Genomic DNA, 26,317 nt, shown 5'->3' with positions numbered 1-26,317 from the left:
AGACAGCCAGCTGATGACCAATCCATTAGTGCAATGGATGGCTGGAAGCATTTGTCTTTGCCTTTGCAATACCACAGAAGCAATGCATGGTCAATGTACAGCAATGACACACCTGTGTGAACAGCCAGGAGACCCCCCCATGTTATGTTACATAGTTACATAGTTAGTACGGTCGAAAAAAGACATATGTCCATCAAGTTCAACCAGGGAATTAAGGGGTAGGGGTGTGGCGCGATATTGGGGAAGGGATGAGATTTTATATTTCTTCATAAGCATTAATCTTATTTTGTCAATTAGGAACATTCAGCACCCACCCGCTATCAAGGCAGCTGCCTATCATGTCATGCCCTACCTGCACAGGTGTGCTGGCTACTCAAATGATCCAATTAAGGAGGCCATTTAGTCAGCAGCAGCAGAAGTCCTGTGCCTGGACGCTCCAACAGCGGCCAGACACAAGCAGAAGCAGCAGAAGCAGCAGCAGCACCACCTTTTGTTTTTTGGCTGCAGCAGCAGCAGCAGCAGCAGCAAGGCCCACAGGGCTGGCTAGCTGGCTAGCCAGCAAGCAGGTAGCAATGAAAGTAGGAATCTTTCTTTTTAACCCTGTAAGGGGGTGGTGCACTGTACCCGAAGATACTGCCATATCGGGTCAATGCATAGGGCGACGGAAGCAAGCTTCGAAATCGGCCCCCGTTCTCAAAAATCCATTTAATATATGGTCCCCAGATAGGGGACGTATCAGATATTAAACTGATAAGAACAGATACTACACTTGATCTTAGCCAAAAGGCCGAGAAGCGATAACCGTGAAAGGGGCGGGCCCAACAAGGTCCCCTTCATGGGCACTATCACTGCTTGCTGTCAGGGAGGCTGCCAGACAATTTTCCATGCACACTCTGGGCTGGGGGGCAGTCAACCACCAGTACACACAGCAGAACCTAAACCCATACCATTATTGCTAAGCAGCAAGACAGGGGCCCATTGCACTCCCACGGGGCCTTTTTAAATGCAATCCATAACCCGGATTTGCCAGGAACCCTTCTTACTCCTCCTACTTGCATGTGACACTGGGCTTAGGATCTGCATAGGAAACACACACACAAGCACACACCTACCTTTGTTGCCTGCAGATGCCTCCTTGGCTGTCCCCAAACGGTATCAAACCAACACCCACGGGAAGCTGTAAGCATAGAGGACATGCCTGCACCCCATTGGACTTACCTGTGTGGGTTAAATCCGGGTTATTTGACAACCTATGGCGGTGATGGTTCTGCTCAGGCAGAGCAGTGCTGATGCTCCTCATAAAGCTGTCGCTGCTGTGAAGGTTCTAGGTGACATCACAATCCCTATGGTTACATACACGACAAAGCTGGGTTGTTGTTGTTTACACTCTGCAAGGCCTGTGGAAGTGAGTGACATCATAGCACTGTAGTTCTGAGGGTTCTAGATGGATGCAACAATCTCCTGTTGCTTCTATGAAGGCCATAATAGACGACATCACCAAACAGCTCCATAGTCACATACACAGCAAAGGAGAGATGTTGTTTACACCTAGTGATGTCAGTGGTATTGAGTGACATCACAGCACAGTGCTAAGGCTCCTGGGCCTGGACACAGCAGCGGCTGCAATATCTCAACGGAGAATACGTTTATATATATGTGTGTGTGTGCGCGTATATATATATATATATATATATATATATATATATATATATATATATTTCTCCGCCGAAATCACTTTTAAACCCATTTCCACCTTTTTTTCCCTTCTCTTCCTCTTACTTTTTTTTCACGTTTTTTTACGTTTTTCTCCTTTTCGCCTCTTTTCTGGGCGTATTATTCTTCTTTTTCTTCTTTTTTTTCGTCTAATGCATACCCCATCAGTGCAGCAATGCTTATTCAATACCGCCAGCAGATGGAGACACTGGGGGATAATTTTCTAAGGATTTATACTGATTTTTCCTGTCTGAATTTGTCGCACAGAAAGTTGCAGGCCAAATATGTGTGACATTTCTGCGACTTTAGCTTCTAGAGCATTTTTACAACATTATACATAGGTGCTGAATACATAAAAAGCGACTGTTCAGCGACAGACAAGTCGCATCGGCTGAAAGTAGGCCAGAATGTCAGTCCATGTTGGAGCAGGTTTAGATACAGTCTAAAGCATAGATCTCAAAGTCTGTGCACAGAATTTAGCAAGGGCCTCGCACCTTCTGATGCATCAGGTAGGTGCACTATAGCATAGCCTAACCCTCTGTACTTTGGTCTATATTGATGCGGGACATAGACAGCCAGCTGATGACCAATCCATTAGTGCAATGGATGGCTGGAAGCATTTGTCTTTGCCTTTGCAATACCACAGAAGCAATGCATGGTCAATGTACAGCAATGACACACCTGTGTGAACAGCCAGGAGACCCCCCCATGTTATGTTACATAGTTACATAGTTAGTACGGTCGAAAAAAGACATATGTCCATCAAGTTCAACCAGGGAATTAAGGGGTAGGGGTGTGGCGCGATATTGGGGAAGGGATGAGATTTTATATTTCTTCATAAGCATTAATCTTATTTTGTCAATTAGGAACATTCAGCACCCACCCGCTATCAAGGCAGCTGCCTATCATGTCATGCCCTACCTGCACAGGTGTGCTGGCTACTCAAATGATCCAATTAAGGAGGCCATTTAGTCAGCAGCAGCAGAAGTCCTGTGCCTGGACGCTCCAACAGCGGCCAGACACAAGCAGAAGCAGCAGAAGCAGCAGCAGCACCACCTTTTGTTTTTTGGCTGCAGCAGCAGCAGCAGCAGCAGCAAGGCCCACAGGGCTGGCTAGCTGGCTAGCCAGCAAGCAGGTAGCAATGAAAGTAGGAATCTTTCTTTTTAACCCTGTAAGGGGGTGGTGCACTGTACCCGAAGATACTGCCATATCGGGTCAATGCATAGGGCGACGGAAGCAAGCTTCGAAATCGGCCCCCGTTCTCAAAAATCCATTTAATATATGGTCCCCAGATAGGGGACGTATCAGATATTAAACTGATAAGAACAGATACTACACTTGATCTTAGCCAAAAGGCCGAGAAGCGATAACCGTGAAAGGGGCGGGCCCAACAAGGTCCCCTTCATGGGCACTATCACTGCTTGCTGTCAGGGAGGCTGCCAGACAATTTTCCATGCACACTCTGGGCTGGGGGGCAGTCAACCACCAGTACACACAGCAGAACCTAAACCCATACCATTATTGCTAAGCAGCAAGACAGGGGCCCATTGCACTCCCACGGGGCCTTTTTAAATGCAATCCATAACCCGGATTTGCCAGGAACCCTTCTTACTCCTCCTACTTGCATGTGACACTGGGCTTAGGATCTGCATAGGAAACACACACACAAGCACACACCTACCTTTGTTGCCTGCAGATGCCTCCTTGGCTGTCCCCAAACGGTATCAAACCAACACCCACGGGAAGCTGTAAGCATAGAGGACATGCCTGCACCCCATTGGACTTACCTGTGTGGGTTAAATCCGGGTTATTTGACAACCTATGGCGGTGATGGTTCTGCTCAGGCAGAGCAGTGCTGATGCTCCTCATAAAGCTGTCGCTGCTGTGAAGGTTCTAGGTGACATCACAATCCCTATGGTTACATACACGACAAAGCTGGGTTGTTGTTGTTTACACTCTGCAAGGCCTGTGGAAGTGAGTGACATCATAGCACTGTAGTTCTGAGGGTTCTAGATGGATGCAACAATCTCCTGTTGCTTCTATGAAGGCCATAATAGACGACATCACCAAACAGCTCCATAGTCACATACACAGCAAAGGAGAGATGTTGTTTACACCTAGTGATGTCAGTGGTATTGAGTGACATCACAGCACAGTGCTAAGGCTCCTGGGCCTGGACACAGCAGCGGCTGCAATATCTCAACGGAGAATACGTTTATATATATGTGTGTGTGTGCGCGTATATATATATATATATATATATATATATATATATATATATATTTCTCCGCCGAAATCACTTTTAAACCCATTTCCACCTTTTTTTCCCTTCTCTTCCTCTTACTTTTTTTTCACGTTTTTTTACGTTTTTCTCCTTTTCGCCTCTTTTCTGGGCGTATTATTCTTCTTTTTCTTCTTTTTTTTCGTCTAATGCATACCCCATCAGTGCAGCAATGCTTATTCAATACCGCCAGCAGATGGAGACACTGGGGGATAATTTTCTAAGGATTTATACTGATTTTTCCTGTCTGAATTTGTCGCACAGAAAGTTGCAGGCCAAATATGTGTGACATTTCTGCGACTTTAGCTTCTAGAGCATTTTTACAACATTATACATAGGTGCTGAATACATAAAAAGCGACTGTTCAGCGACAGACAAGTCGCATCGGCTGAAAGTAGGCCAGAATGTCAGTCCATGTTGGAGCAGGTTTAGATACAGTCTAAAGCATAGATCTCAAAGTCTGTGCACAGAATTTAGCAAGGGCCTCGCACCTTCTGATGCATCAGGTAGGTGCACTATAGCATAGCCTAACCCTCTGTACTTTGGTCTATATTGATGCGGGACATAGACAGCCAGCTGATGACCAATCCATTAGTGCAATGGATGGCTGGAAGCATTTGTCTTTGCCTTTGCAATACCACAGAAGCAATGCATGGTCAATGTACAGCAATGACACACCTGTGTGAACAGCCAGGAGACCCCCCCATGTTATGTTACATAGTTACATAGTTAGTACGGTCGAAAAAAGACATATGTCCATCAAGTTCAACCAGGGAATTAAGGGGTAGGGGTGTGGCGCGATATTGGGGAAGGGATGAGATTTTATATTTCTTCATAAGCATTAATCTTATTTTGTCAATTAGGAACATTCAGCACCCACCCGCTATCAAGGCAGCTGCCTATCATGTCATGCCCTACCTGCACAGGTGTGCTGGCTACTCAAATGATCCAATTAAGGAGGCCATTTAGTCAGCAGCAGCAGAAGTCCTGTGCCTGGACGCTCCAACAGCGGCCAGACACAAGCAGAAGCAGCAGAAGCAGCAGCAGCACCACCTTTTGTTTTTTGGCTGCAGCAGCAGCAGCAGCAGCAAGGCCCACAGGGCTGGCTAGCTGGCTAGCCAGCAAGCAGGTAGCAATGAAAGTAGGAATCTTTCTTTTTAACCCTGTAAGGGGGTGGTGCACTGTACCCGAAGATACTGCCATATCGGGTCAATGCATAGGGCGACGGAAGCAAGCTTCGAAATCGGCCCCCGTTCTCAAAAATCCATTTAATATATGGTCCCCAGATAGGGGACGTATCAGATATTAAACTGATAAGAACAGATACTACACTTGATCTTAGCCAAAAGGCCGAGAAGCGATAACCGTGAAAGGGGCGGGCCCAACAAGGTCCCCTTCATGGGCACTATCACTGCTTGCTGTCAGGGAGGCTGCCAGACAATTTTCCATGCACACTCTGGGCTGGGGGGCAGTCAACCACCAGTACACACAGCAGAACCTAAACCCATACCATTATTGCTAAGCAGCAAGACAGGGGCCCATTGCACTCCCACGGGGCCTTTTTAAATGCAATCCATAACCCGGATTTGCCAGGAACCCTTCTTACTCCTCCTACTTGCATGTGACACTGGGCTTAGGATCTGCATAGGAAACACACACACAAGCACACACCTACCTTTGTTGCCTGCAGATGCCTCCTTGGCTGTCCCCAAACGGTATCAAACCAACACCCACGGGAAGCTGTAAGCATAGAGGACATGCCTGCACCCCATTGGACTTACCTGTGTGGGTTAAATCCGGGTTATTTGACAACCTATGGCGGTGATGGTTCTGCTCAGGCAGAGCAGTGCTGATGCTCCTCATAAAGCTGTCGCTGCTGTGAAGGTTCTAGGTGACATCACAATCCCTATGGTTACATACACGACAAAGCTGGGTTGTTGTTGTTTACACTCTGCAAGGCCTGTGGAAGTGAGTGACATCATAGCACTGTAGTTCTGAGGGTTCTAGATGGATGCAACAATCTCCTGTTGCTTCTATGAAGGCCATAATAGACGACATCACCAAACAGCTCCATAGTCACATACACAGCAAAGGAGAGATGTTGTTTACACCTAGTGATGTCAGTGGTATTGAGTGACATCACAGCACAGTGCTAAGGCTCCTGGGCCTGGACACAGCAGCGGCTGCAATATCTCAACGGAGAATACGTTTATATATATGTGTGTGTGTGCGCGTATATATATATATATATATATATATATATATATATATTTCTCCGCCGAAATCACTTTTAAACCCATTTCCACCTTTTTTTCCCTTCTCTTCCTCTTACTTTTTTTTCACGTTTTTTTACGTTTTTCTCCTTTTCGCCTCTTTTCTGGGCGTATTATTCTTCTTTTTCTTCTTTTTTTTCGTCTAATGCATACCCCATCAGTGCAGCAATGCTTATTCAATACCGCCAGCAGATGGAGACACTGGGGGATAATTTTCTAAGGATTTATACTGATTTTTCCTGTCTGAATTTGTCGCACAGAAAGTTGCAGGCCAAATATGTGTGACATTTCTGCGACTTTAGCTTCTAGAGCATTTTTACAACATTATACATAGGTGCTGAATACATAAAAAGCGACTGTTCAGCGACAGACAAGTCGCATCGGCTGAAAGTAGGCCAGAATGTCAGTCCATGTTGGAGCAGGTTTAGATACAGTCTAAAGCATAGATCTCAAAGTCTGTGCACAGAATTTAGCAAGGGCCTCGCACCTTCTGATGCATCAGGTAGGTGCACTATAGCATAGCCTAACCCTCTGTACTTTGGTCTATATTGATGCGGGACATAGACAGCCAGCTGATGACCAATCCATTAGTGCAATGGATGGCTGGAAGCATTTGTCTTTGCCTTTGCAATACCACAGAAGCAATGCATGGTCAATGTACAGCAATGACACACCTGTGTGAACAGCCAGGAGACCCCCCCATGTTATGTTACATAGTTACATAGTTAGTACGGTCGAAAAAAGACATATGTCCATCAAGTTCAACCAGGGAATTAAGGGGTAGGGGTGTGGCGCGATATTGGGGAAGGGATGAGATTTTATATTTCTTCATAAGCATTAATCTTATTTTGTCAATTAGGAACATTCAGCACCCACCCGCTATCAAGGCAGCTGCCTATCATGTCATGCCCTACCTGCACAGGTGTGCTGGCTACTCAAATGATCCAATTAAGGAGGCCATTTAGTCAGCAGCAGCAGAAGTCCTGTGCCTGGACGCTCCAACAGCGGCCAGACACAAGCAGAAGCAGCAGAAGCAGCAGCAGCACCACCTTTTGTTTTTTGGCTGCAGCAGCAGCAGCAGCAGCAAGGCCCACAGGGCTGGCTAGCTGGCTAGCCAGCAAGCAGGTAGCAATGAAAGTAGGAATCTTTCTTTTTAACCCTGTAAGGGGGTGGTGCACTGTACCCGAAGATACTGCCATATCGGGTCAATGCATAGGGCGACGGAAGCAAGCTTCGAAATCGGCCCCCGTTCTCAAAAATCCATTTAATATATGGTCCCCAGATAGGGGACGTATCAGATATTAAACTGATAAGAACAGATACTACACTTGATCTTAGCCAAAAGGCCGAGAAGCGATAACCGTGAAAGGGGCGGGCCCAACAAGGTCCCCTTCATGGGCACTATCACTGCTTGCTGTCAGGGAGGCTGCCAGACAATTTTCCATGCACACTCTGGGCTGGGGGGCAGTCAACCACCAGTACACACAGCAGAACCTAAACCCATACCATTATTGCTAAGCAGCAAGACAGGGGCCCATTGCACTCCCACGGGGCCTTTTTAAATGCAATCCATAACCCGGATTTGCCAGGAACCCTTCTTACTCCTCCTACTTGCATGTGACACTGGGCTTAGGATCTGCATAGGAAACACACACACAAGCACACACCTACCTTTGTTGCCTGCAGATGCCTCCTTGGCTGTCCCCAAACGGTATCAAACCAACACCCACGGGAAGCTGTAAGCATAGAGGACATGCCTGCACCCCATTGGACTTACCTGTGTGGGTTAAATCCGGGTTATTTGACAACCTATGGCGGTGATGGTTCTGCTCAGGCAGAGCAGTGCTGATGCTCCTCATAAAGCTGTCGCTGCTGTGAAGGTTCTAGGTGACATCACAATCCCTATGGTTACATACACGACAAAGCTGGGTTGTTGTTGTTTACACTCTGCAAGGCCTGTGGAAGTGAGTGACATCATAGCACTGTAGTTCTGAGGGTTCTAGATGGATGCAACAATCTCCTGTTGCTTCTATGAAGGCCATAATAGACGACATCACCAAACAGCTCCATAGTCACATACACAGCAAAGGAGAGATGTTGTTTACACCTAGTGATGTCAGTGGTATTGAGTGACATCACAGCACAGTGCTAAGGCTCCTGGGCCTGGACACAGCAGCGGCTGCAATATCTCAACGGAGAATACGTTTATATATATGTGTGTGTGTGCGCGTATATATATATATATATATATATATATATATATATATATATTTCTCCGCCGAAATCACTTTTAAACCCATTTCCACCTTTTTTTCCCTTCTCTTCCTCTTACTTTTTTTTCACGTTTTTTTACGTTTTTCTCCTTTTCGCCTCTTTTCTGGGCGTATTATTCTTCTTTTTCTTCTTTTTTTTCGTCTAATGCATACCCCATCAGTGCAGCAATGCTTATTCAATACCGCCAGCAGATGGAGACACTGGGGGATAATTTTCTAAGGATTTATACTGATTTTTCCTGTCTGAATTTGTCGCACAGAAAGTTGCAGGCCAAATATGTGTGACATTTCTGCGACTTTAGCTTCTAGAGCATTTTTACAACATTATACATAGGTGCTGAATACATAAAAAGCGACTGTTCAGCGACAGACAAGTCGCATCGGCTGAAAGTAGGCCAGAATGTCAGTCCATGTTGGAGCAGGTTTAGATACAGTCTAAAGCATAGATCTCAAAGTCTGTGCACAGAATTTAGCAAGGGCCTCGCACCTTCTGATGCATCAGGTAGGTGCACTATAGCATAGCCTAACCCTCTGTACTTTGGTCTATATTGATGCGGGACATAGACAGCCAGCTGATGACCAATCCATTAGTGCAATGGATGGCTGGAAGCATTTGTCTTTGCCTTTGCAATACCACAGAAGCAATGCATGGTCAATGTACAGCAATGACACACCTGTGTGAACAGCCAGGAGACCCCCCCATGTTATGTTACATAGTTACATAGTTAGTACGGTCGAAAAAAGACATATGTCCATCAAGTTCAACCAGGGAATTAAGGGGTAGGGGTGTGGCGCGATATTGGGGAAGGGATGAGATTTTATATTTCTTCATAAGCATTAATCTTATTTTGTCAATTAGGAACATTCAGCACCCACCCGCTATCAAGGCAGCTGCCTATCATGTCATGCCCTACCTGCACAGGTGTGCTGGCTACTCAAATGATCCAATTAAGGAGGCCATTTAGTCAGCAGCAGCAGAAGTCCTGTGCCTGGACGCTCCAACAGCGGCCAGACACAAGCAGAAGCAGCAGAAGCAGCAGCAGCACCACCTTTTGTTTTTTGGCTGCAGCAGCAGCAGCAGCAGCAGCAAGGCCCACAGGGCTGGCTAGCTGGCTAGCCAGCAAGCAGGTAGCAATGAAAGTAGGAATCTTTCTTTTTAACCCTGTAAGGGGGTGGTGCACTGTACCCGAAGATACTGCCATATCGGGTCAATGCATAGGGCGACGGAAGCAAGCTTCGAAATCGGCCCCCGTTCTCAAAAATCCATTTAATATATGGTCCCCAGATAGGGGACGTATCAGATATTAAACTGATAAGAACAGATACTACACTTGATCTTAGCCAAAAGGCCGAGAAGCGATAACCGTGAAAGGGGCGGGCCCAACAAGGTCCCCTTCATGGGCACTATCACTGCTTGCTGTCAGGGAGGCTGCCAGACAATTTTCCATGCACACTCTGGGCTGGGGGGCAGTCAACCACCAGTACACACAGCAGAACCTAAACCCATACCATTATTGCTAAGCAGCAAGACAGGGGCCCATTGCACTCCCACGGGGCCTTTTTAAATGCAATCCATAACCCGGATTTGCCAGGAACCCTTCTTACTCCTCCTACTTGCATGTGACACTGGGCTTAGGATCTGCATAGGAAACACACACACAAGCACACACCTACCTTTGTTGCCTGCAGATGCCTCCTTGGCTGTCCCCAAACGGTATCAAACCAACACCCACGGGAAGCTGTAAGCATAGAGGACATGCCTGCACCCCATTGGACTTACCTGTGTGGGTTAAATCCGGGTTATTTGACAACCTATGGCGGTGATGGTTCTGCTCAGGCAGAGCAGTGCTGATGCTCCTCATAAAGCTGTCGCTGCTGTGAAGGTTCTAGGTGACATCACAATCCCTATGGTTACATACACGACAAAGCTGGGTTGTTGTTGTTTACACTCTGCAAGGCCTGTGGAAGTGAGTGACATCATAGCACTGTAGTTCTGAGGGTTCTAGATGGATGCAACAATCTCCTGTTGCTTCTATGAAGGCCATAATAGACGACATCACCAAACAGCTCCATAGTCACATACACAGCAAAGGAGAGATGTTGTTTACACCTAGTGATGTCAGTGGTATTGAGTGACATCACAGCACAGTGCTAAGGCTCCTGGGCCTGGACACAGCAGCGGCTGCAATATCTCAACGGAGAATACGTTTATATATATGTGTGTGTGTGCGCGTATATATATATATATATATATATATATATATATATATATATATTTCTCCGCCGAAATCACTTTTAAACCCATTTCCACCTTTTTTTCCCTTCTCTTCCTCTTACTTTTTTTTCACGTTTTTTTACGTTTTTCTCCTTTTCGCCTCTTTTCTGGGCGTATTATTCTTCTTTTTCTTCTTTTTTTTCGTCTAATGCATACCCCATCAGTGCAGCAATGCTTATTCAATACCGCCAGCAGATGGAGACACTGGGGGATAATTTTCTAAGGATTTATACTGATTTTTCCTGTCTGAATTTGTCGCACAGAAAGTTGCAGGCCAAATATGTGTGACATTTCTGCGACTTTAGCTTCTAGAGCATTTTTACAACATTATACATAGGTGCTGAATACATAAAAAGCGACTGTTCAGCGACAGACAAGTCGCATCGGCTGAAAGTAGGCCAGAATGTCAGTCCATGTTGGAGCAGGTTTAGATACAGTCTAAAGCATAGATCTCAAAGTCTGTGCACAGAATTTAGCAAGGGCCTCGCACCTTCTGATGCATCAGGTAGGTGCACTATAGCATAGCCTAACCCTCTGTACTTTGGTCTATATTGATGCGGGACATAGACAGCCAGCTGATGACCAATCCATTAGTGCAATGGATGGCTGGAAGCATTTGTCTTTGCCTTTGCAATACCACAGAAGCAATGCATGGTCAATGTACAGCAATGACACACCTGTGTGAACAGCCAGGAGACCCCCCCCCCCCCATGTTATGTTACATAGTTACATAGTTAGTACGGTCGAAAAAAGACATATGTCCATCAAGTTCAACCAGGGAATTAAGGGGTAGGGGTGTGGCGCGATATTGGGGAAGGGATGAGATTTTATATTTCTTCATAAGCATTAATCTTATTTTGTCAATTAGGAACATTCAGCACCCACCCGCTATCAAGGCAGCTGCCTATCATGTCATGCCCTACCTGCACAGGTGTGCTGGCTACTCAAATGATCCAATTAAGGAGGCCATTTAGTCAGCAGCAGCAGAAGTCCTGTGCCTGGACGCTCCAACAGCGGCCAGACACAAGCAGAAGCAGTAGAAGCAGCAGCAGCACCACCTTTTGTTTTTTGGCTGCAGCAGCAGCAGCAGCAGCAGCAAGGCCCACAGGGCTGGCTAGCTGGCTAGCCAGCAAGCAGGTAGCAATGAAAGTAGGAATCTTTCTTTTTAACCCTGTAAGGGGGTGGTGCACTGTACCCGAAGATACTGCCATATCGGGTCAATGCATAGGGCGACGGAAGCAAGCTTCGAAATCGGCCCCCGTTCTCAAAAATCCATTTAATATATGGTCCCCAGATAGGGGACGTATCAGATATTAAACTGATAAGAACAGATACTACACTTGATCTTAGCCAAAAGGCCGAGAAGCGATAACCGTGAAAGGGGCGGGCCCAACAAGGTCCCCTTCATGGGCACTATCACTGCTTGCTGTCAGGGAGGCTGCCAGACAATTTTCCATGCACACTCTGGGCTGGGGGGCAGTCAACCACCAGTACACACAGCAGAACCTAAACCCATACCATTATTGCTAAGCAGCAAGACAGGGGCCCATTGCACTCCCACGGGGCCTTTTTAAATGCAATCCATAACCCGGATTTGCCAGGAACCCTTCTTACTCCTCCTACTTGCATGTGACACTGGGCTTAGGATCTGCATAGGAAACACACACACAAGCACACACCTACCTTTGTTGCCTGCAGATGCCTCCTTGGCTGTCCCCAAACGGTATCAAACCAACACCCACGGGAAGCTGTAAGCATAGAGGACATGCCTGCACCCCATTGGACTTACCTGTGTGGGTTAAATCCGGGTTATTTGACAACCTATGGCGGTGATGGTTCTGCTCAGGCAGAGCAGTGCTGATGCTCCTCATAAAGCTGTCGCTGCTGTGAAGGTTCTAGGTGACATCACAATCCCTATGGTTACATACACGACAAAGCTGGGTTGTTGTTGTTTACACTCTGCAAGGCCTGTGGAAGTGAGTGACATCATAGCACTGTAGTTCTGAGGGTTCTAGATGGATGCAACAATCTCCTGTTGCTTCTATGAAGGCCATAATAGACGACATCACCAAACAGCTCCATAGTCACATACACAGCAAAGGAGAGATGTTGTTTACACCTAGTGATGTCAGTGGTATTGAGTGACATCACAGCACAGTGCTAAGGCTCCTGGGCCTGGACACAGCAGCGGCTGCAATATCTCAACGGAGAATACGTTTATATATATGTGTGTGTGTGCGCGTATATATATATATATATATATATATATATATATATATATATATATTTCTCCGCCGAAATCACTTTTAAACCCATTTCCACCTTTTTTTCCCTTCTCTTCCTCTTACTTTTTTTTCACGTTTTTTTACGTTTTTCTCCTTTTCGCCTCTTTTCTGGGCGTATTATTCTTCTTTTTCTTCTTTTTTTTCGTCTAATGCATACCCCATCAGTGCAGCAATGCTTATTCAATACCGCCAGCAGATGGAGACACTGGGGGATAATTTTCTAAGGATTTATACTGATTTTTCCTGTCTGAATTTGTCGCACAGAAAGTTGCAGGCCAAATATGTGTGACATTTCTGCGACTTTAGCTTCTAGAGCATTTTTACAACATTATACATAGGTGCTGAATACATAAAAAGCGACTGTTCAGCGACAGACAAGTCGCATCGGCTGAAAGTAGGCCAGAATGTCAGTCCATGTTGGAGCAGGTTTAGATACAGTCTAAAGCATAGATCTCAAAGTCTGTGCACAGAATTTAGCAAGGGCCTCGCACCTTCTGATGCATCAGGTAGGTGCACTATAGCATAGCCTAACCCTCTGTACTTTGGTCTATATTGATGCGGGACATAGACAGCCAGCTGATGACCAATCCATTAGTGCAATGGATGGCTGGAAGCATTTGTCTTTGCCTTTGCAATACCACAGAAGCAATGCATGGTCAATGTACAGCAATGACACACCTGTGTGAACAGCCAGGAGACCCCCCCATGTTATGTTACATAGTTACATAGTTAGTACGGTCGAAAAAAGACATATGTCCATCAAGTTCAACCAGGGAATTAAGGGGTAGGGGTGTGGCGCGATATTGGGGAAGGGATGAGATTTTATATTTCTTCATAAGCATTAATCTTATTTTGTCAATTAGGAACATTCAGCACCCACCCGCTATCAAGGCAGCTGCCTATCATGTCATGCCCTACCTGCACAGGTGTGCTGGCTACTCAAATGATCCAATTAAGGAGGCCATTTAGTCAGCAGCAGCAGAAGTCCTGTGCCTGGACGCTCCAACAGCGGCCAGACACAAGCAGAAGCAGCAGAAGCAGCAGCAGCACCACCTTTTGTTTTTTGGCTGCAGCAGCAGCAGCAGCAGCAGCAAGGCCCACAGGGCTGGCTAGCTGGCTAGCCAGCAAGCAGGTAGCAATGAAAGTAGGAATCTTTCTTTTTAACCCTGTAAGGGGGTGGTGCACTGTACCCGAAGATACTGCCATATCGGGTCAATGCATAGGGCGACGGAAGCAAGCTTCGAAATCGGCCCCCGTTCTCAAAAATCCATTTAATATATGGTCCCCAGATAGGGGACGTATCAGATATTAAACTGATAAGAACAGATACTACACTTGATCTTAGCCAAAAGGCCGAGAAGCGATAACCGTGAAAGGGGCGGGCCCAACAAGGTCCCCTTCATGGGCACTATCACTGCTTGCTGTCAGGGAGGCTGCCAGACAATTTTCCATGCACACTCTGGGCTGGGGGGCAGTCAACCACCAGTACACACAGCAGAACCTAAACCCATACCATTATTGCTAAGCAGCAAGACAGGGGCCCATTGCACTCCCACGGGGCCTTTTTAAATGCAATCCATAACCCGGATTTGCCAGGAACCCTTCTTACTCCTCCTACTTGCATGTGACACTGGGCTTAGGATCTGCATAGGAAACACACACACAAGCACACACCTACCTTTGTTGCCTGCAGATGCCTCCTTGGCTGTCCCCAAACGGTATCAAACCAACACCCACGGGAAGCTGTAAGCATAGAGGACATGCCTGCACCCCATTGGACTTACCTGTGTGGGTTAAATCCGGGTTATTTGACAACCTATGGCGGTGATGGTTCTGCTCAGGCAGAGCAGTGCTGATGCTCCTCATAAAGCTGTCGCTGCTGTGAAGGTTCTAGGTGACATCACAAATCCCTATGGTTACATACACAACAAAGCTGGGTTGTTGTTGTTTACACTCTGCAAGGCCTGTGGAAGTGAGTGACATCATAGCACTGTAGTTCTGAGGGTTCTAGATGGATGCAACAATCTCCTGTTGCTTCTATGAAGGCCATAATAGACGACATCACCAAACAGCTCCATAGTCACATACACAGCAAAGGAGAGATGTTGTTTACACCTAGTGATGTCAGTGGTATTGAGTGACATCACAGCACAGTGCTAAGGCTCCTGGGCCTGGACACAGCAGCGGCTGCAATATCTCAACGGAGAATACGTTTATATATATGTGTGTGTGTGCGCGTATATATATATATATATATATATATATATATATATATATATATATATATTTCTCCGCCGAAATCACTTTTAAACCCATTTCCACCTTTTTTTCCCTTCTCTTCCTCTTACTTTTTTTTCACGTTTTTTTACGTTTTTCTCCTTTTCGCCTCTTTTCTGGGCGTATTATTCTTCTTTTTCTTCTTTTTTTTCGTCTAATGCATACCCCATCAGTGCAGCAATGCTTATTCAATACCGCCAGCAGATGGAGACACTGGGGGATAATTTTCTAAGGATTTATACTGATTTTTCCTGTCTGAATTTGTCGCACAGAAAGTTGCAGGCCAAATATGTGTGACATTTCTGCGACTTTAGCTTCTAGAGCATTTTTACAACATTATACATAGGTGCTGAATACATAAAAAGCGACTGTTCAGCGACAGACAAGTCGCATCGGCTGAAAGTAGGCCAGAATGTCAGTCCATGTTGGAGCAGGTTTAGATACAGTCTAAAGTATAGATCTCAAAGTCTGTGCACAGAATTTAGCAAGGGCCTCGCACCTTCTGATGCATCAGGTAGGTGCACAATAGCATAGCCTAACCCTCTGTACTTTGGTCTATATTGATGCGGGACATAGACAGCCAGCTGATGACCAATCCATTAGTGCAATGGATGGCTGGAAGCATTTGTCTTTGCCTTTGCAATACCACAGAAGCAATGCATGGTCAATGTACAGCAATGACACACCTGTGTGAACAGCCAGGAGACCCCCCCCCCCCCATGTTATGTTACATAGTTACATAGTTAGTACGGTCGAAAAAAGACATATGTCCATCAAGTTCAACCAGGGAATTAAGGGGTAGGGGTGTGGCGCGATATTGGGGAAGGGATGAGATTTTATATTTCTTCATAAGCATTAATCTTATTTTGTCAATTAGGAACATTCAGCACCCACCCGCTATCAAGGCAGCTGCCTATCATGTCATGCCCTACCTGCACAGGTGTGCTGGCTACTCAAATGATCCAATTAAGGAGGCCATTTAGTCAGCAGCAGCAGAAGTCCTGTGCCTGGACGCTCCAACAGCGGCCAGACACAAGCAGAAGCAGCAGAAGCAGCAGCAGCAGCACCACCTTTTGTTTTTTGGCTGCAGCAGCAAGGCCCACAGGGCTGGCTAGCTGGCTAGCCAGCAAGCAGGTAGCAATGAAAGTAGGAATCTTTCTTTTTAACCCTGTAAGGGGGTGGTGCACTGTACCCGAAGATACTGCCATATCGGGTCAATGCATAGGGCGACGGAAGCAAGCTTCAAAATCGGCCCCCGTTCTCAAAAATCCATTTAATATATGGTCCCCAGATAGGGGACGTATCAGATATTAAACTGATAAGAACAGATACTACACTTGATCTTAGCCAAAAGGCCGAGAAGCGATAACCGTGAAAGGGGCGGGCCCAACAAGGTCCCCTTCATGGGCACTATCACTGCTTGCTGTCAGGGAGGCTGCCAGACAATTTTCCATGCACACTCTGGGCTGGGGGGCAGTCAACCACCAGTACACACAGCAGAACCTAAACCCATACCATTATTGCTAAGCAGCAAGACAGGGGCCCATTGCACTCCCACGGGGCCTTTTTAAATGCAATCCATAACCCGGATTTGCCAGGAACCCTTCTTACTCCTCCTACTTGCATGTGACACTGGGCTTAGGATCTGCATAGGAAACACACACACAAGCACACACCTACCTTTGTTGCCTGCAGATGCCTCCTTGGCTGTCCCCAAACGGTATCAAACCAACACCCACGGGAAGCTGTAAGCATAGAGGACATGCCTGCACCCCATTGGACTTACCTGTGTGGGTTAAATCCGGGTTATTTGACAACCTATGGCGGTGATGGTTCTGCTCAGGCAGAGCAGTGCTGATGCTCCTCATAAAGCTGTCGCTGCTGTGAAGGTTCTAGGTGACATCACAAATCCCTATGGTTACATACACAACAAAGCTGGGTTGTTGTTGTTTACACTCTGCAAGGCCTGTGGAAGTGAGTGACATCATAGCACTGTAGTTCTGAGGGTTCTAGATGGATGCAACAATCTCCTGTTGCTTCTATGAAGGCCATAATAGACGACATCACCAAACAGCTCCATAGTCACATACACAGCAAAGGAGAGATGTTGTTTACACCTAGTGATGTCAGTGGTATTGAGTGACATCACAGCACAGTGCTAAGGCTCCTGGGCCTGGACACAGCAGCGGCTGCAATATCTCAACGGAGAATACGTTTATATATATGTGTGTGTGTGCGCGTATATATATATATATATATATATATATATATATATATATATTTCTCCGCCGAAATCACTTTTAAACCCATTTCCACCTTTTTTTCCCTTCTCTTCCTCTTACTTTTTTTTCACGTTTTTTTACGTTTTTCTCCTTTTCGCCTCTTTTCTGGGCGTATTATTCTTCTTTTTCTTCTTTTTTTTCGTCTAATGCATACCCCATCAGTGCAGCAATGCTTATTCAATACCGCCAGCAGATGGAGACACTGGGGGATAATTTTCTAAGGATTTATACTGATTTTTCCTGTCTGAATTTGTCGCACAGAAAGTTGCAGGCCAAATATGTGTGACATTTCTGCGACTTTAGCTTCTAGAGCATTTTTACAACATTATACATAGGTGCTGAATACATAAAAAGCGACTGTTCAGCGACAGACAAGTCGCATCGGCTGAAAGTAGGCCAGAATGTCAGTCCATGTTGGAGCAGGTTTAGATACAGTCTAAAGTATAGATCTCAAAGTCTGTGCACAGAATTTAGCAAGGGCCTCGCACCTTCTGATGCATCAGGTAGGTGCACAATAGCATAGCCTAACCCTCTGTACTTTGGTCTATATTGATGCGGGACATAGACAGCCAGCTGATGACCAATCCATTAGTGCAATGGATGGCTGGAAGCATTTGTCTTTGCCTTTGCAATACCACAGAAGCAATGCATGGTCAATGTACAGCAATGACACACCTGTGTGAACAGCCAGGAGACCCCCCCCCCCCCATGTTATGTTACATAGTTACATAGTTAGTACGGTCGAAAAAAGACATATGTCCATCAAGTTCAACCAGGGAATTAAGGGGTAGGGGTGTGGCGCGATATTGGGGAAGGGATGAGATTTTATATTTCTTCATAAGCATTAATCTTATTTTGTCAATTAGGAACATTCAGCACCCACCCGCTATCAAGGCAGCTGCCTATCATGTCATGCCCTACCTGCACAGGTGTGCTGGCTACTCAAATGATCCAATTAAGGAGGCCATTTAGTCAGCAGCAGCAGAAGTCCTGTGCCTGGACGCTCCAACAGCGGCCAGACACAAGCAGAAGCAGCAGAAGCAGCAGCAGCAGCACCACCTTTTGTTTTTTGGCTGCAGCAGCAAGGCCCACAGGGCTGGCTAGCTGGCTAGCCAGCAAGCAGGTAGCAATGAAAGTAGGAATCTTTCTTTTTAACCCTGTAAGGGGGTGGTGCACTGTACCCGAAGATACTGCCATATCGGGTCAATGCATAGGGCGACGGAAGCAAGCTTCGAAATCGGCCCCCGTTCTCAAAAATCCATTTAATATATGGTCCCCAGATAGGGGACGTATCAGATATTAAACTGATAAGAACAGATACTACACTTGATCTTAGCCAAAAGGCCGAGAAGCGATAACCGTGAAAGGGGCGGGCCCAACAAGGTCCCCTTCATGGGCACTATCACTGCTTGCTGTCAGGGAGGCTGCCAGACAATTTTCCATGCACACTCTGGGCTGGGGGGCAGTCAACCACCAGTACACACAGCAGAACCTAAACCCATACCATTATTGCTAAGCAGCAAGACAGGGGCCCATTGCACTCCCACGGGGCCTTTTTAAATGCAATCCATAACCCGGATTTGCCAGGAACCCTTCTTACTCCTCCTACTTGCATGTGACACTGGGCTTAGGATCTGCATAGGAAACACACACACAAGCACACACCTACCTTTGTTGCCTGCAGATGCCTCCTTGGCTGTCCCCAAACGGTATCAAACCAACACCCACGGGAAGCTGTAAGCATAGAGGACATGCCTGCACCCCATTGGACTTACCTGTGTGGGTTAAATCCGGGTTATTTGACAACCTATGGCGGTGATGGTTCTGCTCAGGCAGAGCAGTGCTGATGCTCCTCATAAAGCTGTCGCTGCTGTGAAGGTTCTAGGTGACATCACAAATCCCTATGGTTACATACACAACAAAGCTGGGTTGTTGTTGTTTACACTCTGCAAGGCCTGTGGAAGTGAGTGACATCATAGCACTGTAGTTCTGAGGGTTCTAGATGGATGCAACAATCTCCTGTTGCTTCTATGAAGGCCATAATAGACGACATCACCAAACAGCTCCATAGTCACATACACAGCAAAGGAGAGATGTTGTTTACACCTAGTGATGTCAGTGGTATTGAGTGACATCACAGCACAGTGCTAAGGCTCCTGGGCCTGGACACAGCAGCGGCTGCAATATCTCAACGGAGAATACGTTTATATATATGTGTGTGTGTGCGCGTATATATATATATATATATATATATATATATATATATATATATATATATATATTTCTCCGCCGAAATCACTTTTAAACCCATTTCCACCTTTTTTTCCCTTCTCTTCCTCTTACTTTTTTTTCAAGTTTTTTTACGTTTTTCTCCTTTTCGCCTCTTTTCTGGGCGTATTATTCTTCTTTTTCTTCTTTTTTTTCGTCTAATGCATACCCCATCAGTGCAGCAATGCTTATTCAATACCGCCAGCAGATGGAGACACTGGGGGATAATTTTCTAAGGATTTATACTGATTTTTCCTGTCTGAATTTGTCGCACAGAAAGTTGCAGGCCAAATATGTGTGACATTTCTGCGACTTTAGCTTCTAGAGCATTTTTACAACATTATACATAGGTGCTGAATACATAAAAAGCGACTGTTCAGCGACAGACAAGTCGCATCGGCTGAAAGTAGGCCAGAATGTCAGTCCATGTTGGAGCAGGTTTAGATACAGTCTAAAGTATAGATCTCAAAGTCTGTGCACAGAATTTAGCAAGGGCCTCGCACCTTCTGATGCATCAGGTAGGTGCACAATAGCATAGCCTAACCCTCTGTACTTTGGTCTATATTGATGCGGGACATAGACAGCCAGCTGATGACCAAGCCATTAGTGCAATGGATGGCTGGAAGCATTTGTCTTTGCCTTTGCAATACCACAGAAGCAATGCATGGTCAATGTACAGCAATGACACACCTGTGTGAACAGCCAGGAGACCCCCCCCCCCCCATGTTATGTTACATAGTTACATAGTTAGTACGGTCGAAAAAAGACATATGTCCATCAAGTTCAACCAGGGAATTAAGGGGTAGGGGTGTGGCGCGATATTGGGGAAGGGATGAGATTTTATATTTCTTCATAAGCATTAATCTTATTTTGTCAATTAGGAACATTCAGCACCCACCCGCTATCAAGGCAGCTGCCTATCATGTCATGCCCTACCTGCACAGGTGTGCTGGCTACTCAAATGATCCAATTAAGGAGGCCATTTAGTCAGCAGCAGCAGAAGTCCTGTGCCTGGACGCTCCAACAGCGGCCAGACACAAGCAGAAGCAGCAGAAGCAGCAGCAGCAGCACCACCTTTTGTTTTTTGGCTGCAGCAGCAAGGCCCACAGGGCTGGCTAGCTGGCTAGCCAGCAAGCAGGTAGCAATGAAAGTAGGAATCTTTCTTTTTAACCCTGTAAGGGGGTGGTGCACTGTACCCGAAGATACTGCCATATCGGGTCAATGCATAAGGCGACGGAAGCAAGCTTCGAAATCGGCCCCCGTTCTCAAAAATCCATTTAATATATGGTCCCCAGATAGGGGACGTATCAGATATTAAACTGATAAGAACAGATACTACACTTGATCTTAGCCAAAAGGCCGAGAAGCGATAACCGTGAAAGGGGCGGGCCCAACAAGGTCCCCTTCATGGGCACTATCACTGCTTGCTGTCAGGGAGGCTGCCAGACAATTTTCCATGCACACTCTGGGCTGGGGGGCAGTCAACCACCAGTACACACAGCAGAACCTAAACCCATACCATTATTGCTAAGCAGCAAGACAGGGGCCCATTGCACTCCCACGGGGCCTTTTTAAATGCAATCCATAACCCGGATTTGCCAGGAACCCTTCTTACTCCTCCTACTTGCATGTGACACTGGGCTTAGGATCTGCATAGGAAACACACACACAAGCACACACCTACCTTTGTTGCCTGCAGATGCCTCCTTGGCTGTCCCCAAACGGTATCAAACCAACACCCACGGGAAGCTGTAAGCATAGAGGACATGCCTGCACCCCATTGGACTTACCTGTGTGGGTTAAATCCGGGTTATTTGACAACCTATGGCGGTGATGGTTCTGCTCAGGCAGAGCAGTGCTGATGCTCCTCATAAAGCTGTCGCTGCTGTGAAGGTTCTAGGTGACATCACAAATCCCTATGGTTACATACACAACAAAGCTGGGTTGTTGTTGTTTACACTCTGCAAGGCCTGTGGAAGTGAGTGACATCATAGCACTGTAGTTCTGAGGGTTCTAGATGGATGCAACAATCTCCTGTTGCTTCTATGAAGGCCATAATAGACGACATCACCAAACAGCTCCATAGTCACATACACAGCAAAGGAGAGATATTGTTTACACCTAGTGATGTCAGTGGTATTGAGTGACATCACAGCACAGTGCTAAGGCTCCTGGGCCTGGACACAGCAGCGGCTGCAATATCTCAACGGAGAATACGTTTATATATATGTGTGTGTGTGCGCGTATATATATATATATATATATATATATATATATATATATATATATTTCTCCGCCGAAATCACTTTTAAACCCATTTCCACCTTTTTTTCCCTTCTCTTCCTCTTACTTTTTTTTCACGTTTTTTTACGTTTTTCTCCTTTTCGCCTCTTTTCTGGGCGTATTATTCTTCTTTTTCTTCTTTTTTTTCGTCTAATGCATACCCCATCAGTGCAGCAATGCTTATTCAATACCGCCAGCAGATGGAGACACTGGGGGATAATTTTCTAAGGATTTATACTGATTTTTCCTGTCTGAATTTGTCGCACAGAAAGTTGCAGGCCAAATATGTGTGACATTTCTGCGACTTTAGCTTCTAGAGCATTTTTACAACATTATACATAGGTGCTGAATACATAAAAAGCGACTGTTCAGCGACAGACAAGTCGCATCGGCTGAAAGTAGGCCAGAATGTCAGTCCATGTTGGAGCAGGTTTAGATACAGTCTAAAGTATAGATCTCAAAGTCTGTGCACAGAATTTAGCAAGGGCCTCGCACCTTCTGATGCATCAGGTAGGTGCACAATAGCATAGCCTAACCCTCTGTACTTTGGTCTATATTGATGCGGGACATAGACAGCCAGCTGATGACCAATCCATTAGTGCAATGGATGGCTGGAAGCATTTGTCTTTGCCTTTGCAATACCACAGAAGCAATGCATGGTCAATGTACAGCAATGACACACCTGTGTGAACAGCCAGGAGACCCCCCCCCCCCCCCCATGTTATGTTACATAGTTACATAGTTAGTACGGTCGAAAAAAGACATATGTCCATCAAGTTCAACCAGGGAATTAAGGGGTAGGGGTGTGGCGCGATATTGGGGAAGGGATGAGATTTTATATTTCTTCATAAGCATTAATCTTATTTTGTCAATTAGGAACATTCAGCACCCACCCGCTATCAAGGCAGCTGCCTATCATGTCATGCCCTACCTGCACAGGTGTGCTGGCTACTCAAATGATCCAATTAAGGAGGCCATTTAGTCAGCAGCAGCAGAAGTCCTGTGCCTGGACGCTCCAACAGCGGCCAGACACAAGCAGAAGCAGCAGAAGCAGCAGCAGCAGCACCACCTTTTGTTTTTTGGCTGCAGCAGCAAGGCCCACAGGGCTGGCTAGCTGGCTAGCCAGCAAGCAGGTAGCAATGAAAGTAGGAATCTTTCTTTTTAACCCTGTAAGGGGGTGGTGCACTGTACCCGAAGATACTGCCATATCGGGTCAATGCATAGGGCGACGGAAGCAAGCTTCGAAATCGGCCCCCGTTCTCAAAAATCCATTTAATATATGGTCCCCAGATAGGGGACGTATCAGATATTAAACTGATAAGAACAGATACTACACTTGATCTTAGCCAAAAGGCCGAGAAGCGATAACCGTGAAAGGGGCGGGCCCAACAAGGTCCCCTTCATGGGCACTATCACTGCTTGCTGTCAGGGAGGCTGCCAGACAATTTTCCATGCACACTCTGGGCTGGGGGGCAGTCAACCACCAGTACACACAGCAGAACCTAAACCCATACCATTATTGCTAAGCAGCAAGACAGGGGCCCATTGCACTCCCACGGGGCCTTTTTAAATGCAATCCATAACCCGGATTTGCCAGGAACCCTTCTTACTCCTCCTACTTGCATGTGACACTGGGCTTAGGATCTGCATAGGAAACACACACACAAGCACACACCTACCTTTGTTGCCTGCAGATGCCTCCTTGGCTGTCCCCAAACGGTATCAAACCAACACCCACGGGAAGCTGTAAGCATAGAGGACATGCCTGCACCCCATTGGACTTACCTGTGTGGGTTAAATCCGGGTTATTTGACAACCTATGGCGGTGATGGTTCTGCTCAGGCAGAGCAGTGCTGATGCTCCTCATAAAGCTGTCGCTGCTGTGAAGGTTCTAGGTGACATCACAAATCCCTATGGTTACATACACAACAAAGCTGGGTTGTTGTTGTTTACACTCTGCAAGGCCTGTGGAAGTGAGTGACATCATAGCACTGTAGTTCTGAGGGTTCTAGATGGATGCAACAATCTCCTGTTGCTTCTATGAAGGCCATAATAGACGACATCACCAAACAGCTCCATAGTCACATACACAGCAAAGGAGAGATGTTGTTTACACCTAGTGATGTCAGTGGTATTGAGTGACATCACAGCACAGTGCTAAGGCTCCTGGGCCTGGACACAGCAGCGGCTGCAATATCTCAACGGAGAATACGTTTATATATATGTGTGTGTGTGCGCGTATATATATATATATATATATATATATATATATATATATATATTTCTCCGCCGAAATCACTTTTAAACCCATTTCCACCTTTTTTTCCCTTCTCTTCCTCTTACTTTTTTTTCACGTTTTTTTACGTTTTTCTCCTTTTCGCCTCTTTTCTGGGCGTATTATTCTTCTTTTTCTTCTTTTTTTTCGTCTAATGCATACCCCATCAGTGCAGCAATGCTTATTCAATACCGCCAGCAGATGGAGACACTGGGGGATAATTTTCTAAGGATTTATACTGATTTTTCCTGTCTGAATTTGTCGCACAGAAAGTTGCAGGCCAAATATGTGTGACATTTCTGCGACTTTAGCTTCTAGAGCATTTTTACAACATTATACATAGGTGCTGAATACATAAAAAGCGACTGTTCAGCGACAGACAAGTCGCATCGGCTGAAAGTAGGCCAGAATGTCAGTCCATGTTGGAGCAGGTTTAGATACAGTCTAAAGTATAGATCTCAAAGTCTGTGCACAGAATTTAGCAAGGGCCTCGCACCTTCTGATGCATCAGGTAGGTGCACAATAGCATAGCCTAACCCTCTGTACTTTGGTCTATATTGATGCGGGACATAGACAGCCAGCTGATGACCAATCCATTAGTGCAATGGATGGCTGGAAGCATTTGTCTTTGCCTTTGCAATACCACAGAAGCAATGCATGGTCAATGTACAGCAATGACACACCTGTGTGAACAGCCAGGAGACCCCCCCCCCCCCCCATGTTATGTTACATAGTTACATAGTTAGTACGGTCGAAAAAAGACATATGTCCATCAAGTTCAACCAGGGAATTAAGGGGTAGGGGTGTGGCGCGATATTGGGGAAGGGATGAGATTTTATATTTCTTCATAAGCATTAATCTTATTTTGTCAATTAGGAACATTCAGCACCCACCCGCTATCAAGGCAGCTGCCTATCATGTCATGCCCTACCTGCACAGGTGTGCTGGCTACTCAAATGATCCAATTAAGGAGGCCATTTAGTCAGCAGCAGCAGAAGTCCTGTGCCTGGACGCTCCAACAGCGGCCAGACACAAGCAGAAGCAGCAGAAGCAGCAGCAGCAGCACCACCTTTTGTTTTTTGGCTGCAGCAGCAAGGCCCACAGGGCTGGCTAGCTGGCTAGCCAGCAAGCAGGTAGCAATGAAAGTAGGAATCTTTCTTTTTAACCCTGTAAGGGGGTGGTGCACTGTACCCGAAGATACTGCCATATCGGGTCAATGCATAGGGCGACGGAAGCAAGCTTCGAAATCGGCCCCCGTTCTCAAAAATCCATTTAATATATGGTCCCCAGATAGGGGACGTATCAGATATTAAACTGATAAGAACAGATACTACACTTGATCTTAGCCAAAAGGCCGAGAAGCGATAACCGTGAAAGGGGCGGGCCCAACAAGGTCCCCTTCATGGGCACTATCACTGCTTGCTGTCAGGGAGGCTGCCAGACAATTTTCCATGCACACTCTGGGCTGGGGGGCAGTCAACCACCAGTACACACAGCAGAACCTAAACCCATACCATTATTGCTAAGCAGCAAGACAGGGGCCCATTGCACTCCCACGGGGCCTTTTTAAATGCAATCCATAACCCGGATTTGCCAGGAACCCTTCTTACTCCTCCTACTTGCATGTGACACTGGGCTTAGGATCTGCATAGGAAACACACACACAAGCACACACCTACCTTTGTTGCCTGCAGATGCCTCCTTGGCTGTCCCCAAACGGTATCAAACCAACACCCACGGGAAGCTGTAAGCATAGAGGACATGCCTGCACCCCATTGGACTTACCTGTGTGGGTTAAATCCGGGTTATTTGACAACCTATGGCGGTGATGG

At 46.2% G+C, this 26,317-nt stretch overlaps 12 non-coding genes across 12 annotated transcripts; all 12 read right to left on the bottom strand.

Annotated features, from left to right (window-relative positions):
* Positions 1-608: 608 nt before the first annotated feature.
* Positions 609-799, bottom strand: LOC130342800 (U2 spliceosomal RNA). The gene has a single exon (XR_008882281.1). It is a non-coding gene; the product is annotated as a U2 spliceosomal RNA (small nuclear RNA).
* Positions 800-2,890: 2,091 nt separating this feature from the next.
* Positions 2,891-3,081, bottom strand: LOC130342799 (U2 spliceosomal RNA). Its single transcript, XR_008882280.1, has one exon. It is a non-coding gene; the product is annotated as a U2 spliceosomal RNA (small nuclear RNA).
* A 2,084-nt stretch (positions 3,082-5,165) lies between these two features.
* LOC130342798 (U2 spliceosomal RNA) lies at positions 5,166-5,356 on the bottom strand. Its single transcript, XR_008882279.1, has one exon. It is a non-coding gene; the product is annotated as a U2 spliceosomal RNA (small nuclear RNA).
* A 2,078-nt stretch (positions 5,357-7,434) lies between these two features.
* Positions 7,435-7,625, bottom strand: LOC130342797 (U2 spliceosomal RNA). Its single transcript, XR_008882278.1, has one exon. It is a non-coding gene; the product is annotated as a U2 spliceosomal RNA (small nuclear RNA).
* A 2,085-nt stretch (positions 7,626-9,710) lies between these two features.
* LOC130342796 (U2 spliceosomal RNA) lies at positions 9,711-9,901 on the bottom strand. Its single transcript, XR_008882277.1, has one exon. It is a non-coding gene; the product is annotated as a U2 spliceosomal RNA (small nuclear RNA).
* A 2,093-nt stretch (positions 9,902-11,994) lies between these two features.
* LOC130342794 (U2 spliceosomal RNA) lies at positions 11,995-12,185 on the bottom strand. Its single transcript, XR_008882275.1, has one exon. It is a non-coding gene; the product is annotated as a U2 spliceosomal RNA (small nuclear RNA).
* A 2,089-nt stretch (positions 12,186-14,274) lies between these two features.
* Positions 14,275-14,465, bottom strand: LOC130342793 (U2 spliceosomal RNA). The gene has a single exon (XR_008882274.1). It is a non-coding gene; the product is annotated as a U2 spliceosomal RNA (small nuclear RNA).
* A 2,088-nt stretch (positions 14,466-16,553) lies between these two features.
* On the bottom strand, positions 16,554-16,744 carry LOC130342776 (U2 spliceosomal RNA). The gene has a single exon (XR_008882259.1). It is a non-coding gene; the product is annotated as a U2 spliceosomal RNA (small nuclear RNA).
* Positions 16,745-18,824: 2,080 nt separating this feature from the next.
* LOC130342791 (U2 spliceosomal RNA) lies at positions 18,825-19,015 on the bottom strand. The gene has a single exon (XR_008882273.1). It is a non-coding gene; the product is annotated as a U2 spliceosomal RNA (small nuclear RNA).
* A 2,092-nt stretch (positions 19,016-21,107) lies between these two features.
* On the bottom strand, positions 21,108-21,298 carry LOC130342805 (U2 spliceosomal RNA). The gene has a single exon (XR_008882285.1). It is a non-coding gene; the product is annotated as a U2 spliceosomal RNA (small nuclear RNA).
* A 2,087-nt stretch (positions 21,299-23,385) lies between these two features.
* LOC130342790 (U2 spliceosomal RNA) lies at positions 23,386-23,576 on the bottom strand. Its single transcript, XR_008882272.1, has one exon. It is a non-coding gene; the product is annotated as a U2 spliceosomal RNA (small nuclear RNA).
* Positions 23,577-25,660: 2,084 nt separating this feature from the next.
* Positions 25,661-25,851, bottom strand: LOC130342789 (U2 spliceosomal RNA). Its single transcript, XR_008882271.1, has one exon. It is a non-coding gene; the product is annotated as a U2 spliceosomal RNA (small nuclear RNA).
* Positions 25,852-26,317: the final 466 nt, after the last annotated feature.

The sequence above is a fragment of the Hyla sarda genome, unplaced genomic scaffold, assembly GCF_029499605.1.
Source record: "Hyla sarda isolate aHylSar1 unplaced genomic scaffold, aHylSar1.hap1 scaffold_659, whole genome shotgun sequence".
NCBI classification, from domain to species: domain Eukaryota; kingdom Metazoa; phylum Chordata; class Amphibia; order Anura; family Hylidae; genus Hyla; species Hyla sarda.
This window is presented reverse-complemented; position numbering and strand designations above follow the sequence as displayed.